The sequence below is a fragment of the Candoia aspera genome, chromosome 2 (genome assembly GCF_035149785.1).
Source record: "Candoia aspera isolate rCanAsp1 chromosome 2, rCanAsp1.hap2, whole genome shotgun sequence".
In the NCBI taxonomy this organism is placed as follows: Eukaryota; Metazoa; Chordata; class Lepidosauria; order Squamata; family Boidae; genus Candoia; species Candoia aspera.
In genome coordinates this window covers 181,561,141-181,567,936 of record NC_086154.1, presented here as the reverse complement: position 1 = coordinate 181,567,936, position 6,796 = coordinate 181,561,141, and the positions used below count along the sequence as shown (strand labels likewise).

The 6,796-nt window shown below is 44.4% G+C and overlaps 1 long non-coding RNA gene across 2 annotated transcripts; it reads left to right on the top strand.

Annotated features, from left to right (window-relative positions):
• The first annotated feature begins 3,637 nt into the window (after window positions 1-3,637).
• Window positions 3,638-5,352, top strand: LOC134492533 (uncharacterized). Of its 2 annotated transcripts, none has more exons than XR_010067459.1 (4): window positions 3,638-3,748; window positions 3,945-4,123; window positions 4,343-4,500; window positions 4,895-5,352. It is a non-coding gene; the product is annotated as an uncharacterized LOC134492533 (long non-coding RNA). The 2 variants fall into 2 exon arrangements; XR_010067458.1 differs by having other exon boundaries at window positions 4,339-4,500.
• Window positions 5,353-6,796: the final 1,444 nt, after the last annotated feature.

Sequence of the window (6,796 nt, the reverse complement as noted above, 5' to 3'; positions counted from 1 at the left end):
CCAAATCAGTGAGGATACATCTCGGAAATATGATTAATTTAAAAGCAATGATACAATCTTAGATAACATCAGAACATAGGACAGATGCTTTTTTGAAATGATAAACGGAGCTCCCTCTTCTCTTCTTTAAAAACAAAGAGTGCCAAGTAAAGTCATTAATAGATTTAATAGCCAAGTCATAACACCGAGAAATGCGTACGCCTCCATTTTTCACATTTGCTATGCAGTAAGAAACATTTTTGTTATTGTGCTCCCTGGAATGGGTGTTGCCTTAGCAGAGCATTGGCAGTTGATAGTGAAGTCACATATGCTGATTTTTACAGAAGGACTTCTCTCTTTCCGCCAGGCTGCAACTGGAAGAATACTTCTGATAAGTAATTCTCACTGAAATGCAATTAAATAAATATGCACATGAGTTGCTTCCATATTTACTCATCCTTCCCTCTCTTCTAAAATGTGCATTCTACCTAACTCATGCTTTACTAGGGCCATGGGGTATTCTCTAGTTCCCCACTCATACGAGAGGGAACCAATTATGCAGCATTGAGGTCTAATGCATGTGGTTTCCTTTCTTTCTCTGAAACTGCTCCACAAGCCCATACAGATTTTCTTTTTAAAAATCATATTTATATTACTTTATGGTGACCTCCACATGGTGAATGTCACTCTTAGGAAACTTACTATGTTTGAACCAAAATGAAAACAGCTCTTTTTTTCCCTCCCTTCCCTCACTCTCCCGTTTTGTGGCAACCTATTCAAATTTTAGCTATATTTGGTATAAAAATAATCCCGTAAACTCTCAAATGAAACTGAGCTTCAAAAAGAAAAAGGAAAAAACCTCTCAGGTTTTGACACAACTGTTCCAGCAATGTTGCAGTGAGAAAGCAAGTCACAAAACTTACTTTAGCTCTTCTTGCTGCTGTTGTCTTTAAGCCTTTCATCAGAAAACAGCAGATAGTTTTCTGATAAAGGCAATCAATAATAAGATTATTATAGAGCATACAAAACTATTTGTCACAAGGATCTCTGAAGCTTAATTTTTTTTCAATCCTGACTGATTAAGGCCAGCCAGTAATTCAAAGAAGCTACTGGCCAAAAATTAAGCTAGCCTGGTGACAACGAACATCAAGTATGTCAGTGAGAACATTTGTATTTCTTAAAAACCTTTTCTTAAAAACCTAAGGTATGCTATGAAGATGTGCTGCACTTACACAAGTTAACATCAATGAAACCCCTAACTCAGGAAAGAGGCCAGTTTTTATAGAGCATATTAGCCCCTCATATGTTAGATGAGCTTTAAGCATGCATGGTATTTCAGGCACACATGTGAATCATATTAGATACTAGAAGTATTTATATCACCTTAGAATAATCCCAACCATTATTACTGTAATAATACTGCAATCCTAGGTATGTGCTTTCAGAAGTCAATCCTACTAATTTCAGTGAGATTTGCTCACATGTGGAATCACCAGGATTATAGCCTTCAGCCATCATGCATGCCTTATATCCTACCCAAACATGTTTAGCTGTAATAACGCAAATTTCTGGCCTTGACAGAGTAAGTGAAAAAAAGATTTTTGGCAAAGCTACATACCACAGTATATATGTGCATGTGTGTACACATCTGTACATATACACAAACAACTTTTAGAACTGCATTAGTAAGTCAGTTTGCTTTTCCCTAGTTAATCACTCCTGGGTCATTTTAACTGACCCTACCACCTTAGGCTGTCTAGACACAAGGAAGCAGAGCCATCTGGAGAAAACCTATTTTTTCTTGCCATCTCTATCCAGCGGTTTTCTATTTGGGGTTTCCTGGCAACCCTAAAGTATTCATTAAATGTTAGTACAATAGTTCTCTGGCAGAGAACCTTAAGCCACAGAGAGACATAATACTGGATGCTGGAACCCACATTTTCTTTCTTCCTTGGGTGCAAAGCAGAGAGCTGCAGACAGCTCCTTGCCACCAGAGCTTCGTGACAGAATAGCCAGAAGAAATAAGGCAGTTCAATAGCTAATTTGGTTGCAAGCTGAAGATTCTTCAGAATTTTCTTAACTCATATTCTTCCCCATCAGTGCTATCCCTAGTTCAAGGTACAAGGCTTTCCTTTATAGTATGCTTACTACTACTATATCCAATTTCATTCTTGGGAGCTATTCAGATGAGAAAGTAGGTTACACTGGGAAAATATCTGAGGGCAAATGGATGGAGAAATCAGTATACAAGGAAAATAAGATTTTATCAAACTCTTGTGTGTGTCAATTATATAAGCATCACAACAGTGTGACAGAAAATGAACAAGGGGCTGGACCAGTAGGATCAAGATCACAAAAGGATTACTGTACTCTAATTAAATAAGAAAATGTGTGGAGGATTTTAAAAAAGCATCCACCAACCAAACTGTCCATCTCTTCCAACCTATAGGTTGGAACAATACACATTTTTCTCTCTCCAAAGAGGCAGGAGTAAGGAGTAAAACCCAAACTCTCCTCCCCACCTTTCACCCTTATGTTCAAAGTATAACTTCTTCCACCATGTAAAACACAAAACAAAACAAAAAAGGGGTCACCCTAAAGCTCTTTGTTTGGGAAAAATTAACCAATGTCAGCAACAGAGAAGGAAATACAAAATATGACACCTGAAGTTAGGCCATTATTTCTAAAACATTAAGCAGCCCTGTGATCAGAATCTGAGAGAAATGCCGACTATGGATGGGGTTTACCCCCCCCCCCATTAAAACACTGAGCTTTCCACAGCCAAGCACAGAAGTGAGAGCACAAAGCTCGCTGTCCCCCCCCCCCATTAGAAGTGAGAAGTCCGAGAAGGGGGGGAAACAGAGAAAACCATGGAGACCCCACGTTTTGAGCGCTGCTCTCCCTGAGGTGCGGCTGACACGATCCCCATTTTCCGGGGGTTTCTCCCTCAGCGTTTTCAATCCCGCGCTCGCGGGGAACCTCTAGTGGCTGAAAAGGGATGCGCAACGATCCCGAATCGATTCTGAAGCGCAATCCCTCACAGACATTCGCGTACCGCTAGGAGACGGGGCCGGTGGCTCCCCTGCCTCTTTTTTTCCCCCGTCTCGGCTCCCGCCCTCCTCACACCCGCTGCTCCCAAAGGATGAAAAGGCTGGGGTGCCCACTTCCCCTGCCTCCCCTACCCCCAACCGTACCGAAGGCGCCCAGGGAAAACGTGCCAAACATTCACAGCCGAAATTCAACAACCCTAAAGTGCCATTTTTGAAAGGCGTGAGGGGCCCCTCCGCCTCCTTTCAGCCTTCTTCGCCTCCCTCCCATCTGCGAGCTCGGGTCTCCTTTACGGTGCCAGTAACTTTCCCTCTCCTCGGAACCAAAATTGGGAGGGTGAAGAAATAGAAAGAGTATCGTTTGGCGCCCAGGGATGGACTTTTGAAGGAGAACAGGAATCCAACACACGTTGCCTTTTAAAGCGGGAAAAGAAAAGAGGAAAATCCAAGAGAAAAGGCACCCTCTCTTTCCCTTACCTGCACGCCGCCTGAATTCTTCTCGACGCCGTTTGAAACAGATCAAGCTGGGTGTCACACAGACCCACACGATCGGTGGTCGGCTTCTTTCTAATTCCACAGTTCCTTTCGATGTTGGCCACGAAAAAAAGACAAACCCAGAGAGCAATCCTTACATCGGAAACCCACAGACAACGTTCGGGCAGATGGGAGAGAGCAAGGCGGGAGTCTGCCCGCTTTCCAAGTTGGTTTGAATCTCTCAGTTGGTAATTTTCCACAAACAGATCCCCCGAGATGAATGATCACTAAAAAGCAAGGGGGGGAGGGGAACGAAAAAAGGCTTCCTGATCAAGAGCTGTTTCCCCTTTTCCTCGCTATCCGACAAGACTTCAAGGAAGGAAAGGGGGAGGGGGGCTTTTCTCGTCTCTCCTACTCCAGCCTCTCCTCTTCCCCCTCTTTTAGGAACGGATCTCAAGCAGAAATTCTGACCCGCCCCAAGGAAATCGCTTCTCCCCAAGGCTTTTGCAGCGCGATCCACTTGCAAAGAAGCTGCTTTACGCGGTGGAAACTTTCCGGTGCAAAAGGAAACAGCGGCGCCAGCAATAGCATCTAGCAAGCCAGGCAAGCAACCCTAGATCTAGGTGAGGATGGGCGGGCGCGCGTGTGCACAAGCGGCTCCTTCCAGGGCTTGAACACGCGCCGTGAAAGTCCCGCAGAAGGTGGGGGGAGGGTTCGGAGGAGGGAGAAGAAAAAGGCAAAATAAAACAATGCATGCAGTATACCGGATCAGCGAGTCCTTTGCAGTTAGAGCACCATAACCAGCCAGCCCAGGTCCTTCTCTTCCTTTTCTCCCAAGCCAGCCAGCTATTCCGCTGCCGCTAGCTCGCTTCTCACCAACCAGCACACCGGAGGGGAGGCAAAGAGCCGGCGTTTAACTCTTTTCCCTCCATCCTATCCACTTCCTCGACGAAAGGAAGGAGTCGCTGCCGCCAATTCGTTTTGGAACTCATTTCTCGGAGTAAGCACGCGGCAACCTTCCCCCGGCAGCAGCGCCTCTTATCCTAGGGCGACCTGATTAGCAACAGTACAATGGGGAAGAGGCGCGGGAAAAGCCTTGGTGGTAGGTACGGTCGCTGGAGCCATTGATAACGCGTCCTCTTCTTTGGCACTTGCACTCTTTGGCAGTCGCTGCTATTAGGGAAAGGGTGGGAGCAGGTGGGACGCTTAACTGGCGCAGGGAAAGGAAAAGCCCAGCGTTTGGGAAGCAGCCATCTCCAGGGCTGTGCAATTGCAATCCGGCCATACGCAGAAGCTAAGATCGGGGTAAGCGTATAGGATCGGGGTGTGTAAGAGGGAAGCTCTTGCCTTGCGAGATTACAGGGTGTCGGAAAATCGTCTTTTTTCTCCCGCAGCTAAAAGGAAACGATCGCATGATTGGATTGATTTCTCAGTATCAGCGAAAGCGTGGCTACAACCGCTTGCCTGGTTTGGAAATCGGCAGCCTTCGATCCCGAGGGCAATCCCGCGGATGGGGCTAATAAAATGTTTTTTTTCCCCCAGACCCTTTGTTATCCACCCTTCAAGTCCTGCTGTTCACGGAACGCAGAAATACAGCCAGATGTGCTTTCATTTGCAGCGTCTTCTCAAGCTACAGGAAATCTTCGCTGCAACCCATTGCAGAGTGCGCTTACTTGAGGGTAAATCTCATTGACTTTATCGGTTGCAGTTGTACTTCGGAGTAAATCTAGCTAGGTGGGCTGAGGTAGTGTAAGAAAAGGTCCTGATTAACCTCCGATCCCCAGGTGGTGAGATCCCGAGAGCTTGCTCTGTTGGACACAATTATTTTCTGAGTAAAGGGGAAAAGATGCTACACGGTTGGATTTTTAAAAAAAAACAAGCAAAATTATAATTGGAGGGAAGGGAGGTCCTGCAATCTATAACAGCACTTTCCAGATGCTTAGTTGTTGACATCTGGGTTGGTCATGCTGATTGCAGCTGATGACAATTATGATAGGCCATTGGAAAGAGGGAAAATAGAAGTTCCTGTGGACCTTCAGATGCTGCTGATTTATACCTGCCAGCAATCCTCATTATTGGACACATTAACTTGGTCTGCTGGGAGTTGTAGTTCAGTGATATCCAGAGGGCCACAGGTTTCCAATTCCTGCCTTACTAAGCCAGGAAATCTTTTGGTATCTCAGGTCAATGGCATGCGAGATATGCTTTTTGATAATGTATCATCAAGACGGTGTTGACTTTTAGCAGCCATATGGATAGACCTTCTCCAGGATGATCTATCTCCAGCCTGATCCTTCAAGTCTTCCAACAGTGCACACATCATGGCTATAATTGAGTCCATCCATCCTGCTGCTGGTCATCCTCTTCTTCTCTTTCCTTCCACCTTTCCCAGCATTATAAACTTCTTTAGAGTGCTAAGCCTTTACCTAATGTGTCCAAAGTATGATAATCTAACCCTGGGCATTTGTGCTTTTAAGTGAGAACTCTGAACTGATTTGTTCTGTGATCTAATTGTTTCTAAGCTATACATGGTATTCTCTAACCCCAGAGTTCAAAAGCATCTGTTTCTTCAAAATCCAACTTTCACTTCCATACAGTGTCACAGGTAAAACCATTCCCTATACACTTCTAATCTCATTTTTCTTTGTAGAGATAGACACATCACAGCATCTCAATAGCTTTTCCAAGACCTTCATTCCTACTCTACCATGTACTAGTTTGTGGCATATTTCCTGACCGGTGGTTCCCTTACTATTGATAGTCAATCCTAAAAGAAAGGATAGGTTGTTGAGGCAACGGGCTAGAAACCAGGAGACTGTGAGTTCTAGTCCCGCCTTAGGCATGAAAGCTGGCTGGGTGACCTTGGGCCAGTCCCTCTCTCTCAGCCCAACCCACCTCACAGGGTTGTTATAGTAGGGAAAATAGGAGGAGGAAGGAGTATTAGGTATGTCCGCCGCCTTGAGTTATTTATAAAAATAATAAAGGCAGGATAGAAAATTAAATATGCTTACTTGTGTTTAATTTAAGCACAATTTATTAATGTTATATGTATGACTCACTGAATCATAAATTAACTGTAGAGGTTGAGTTTGCACAATATGTTCAACTAAAACATGATGGTTAGTTGTGGTTCAGTGTGTCATGCAATCAGTATTTTCAAACTAACCTTCCCTGTTCCCCTTTCCTCCCTCCTCCTCAGTTTATTTCTCAAACTATCCTCCTAGCAACTGGATGTACCACTGTAAATAATACAACTGGAATTCTAACCTGTAAAGTCATTGGGTATTTTTGTTCGT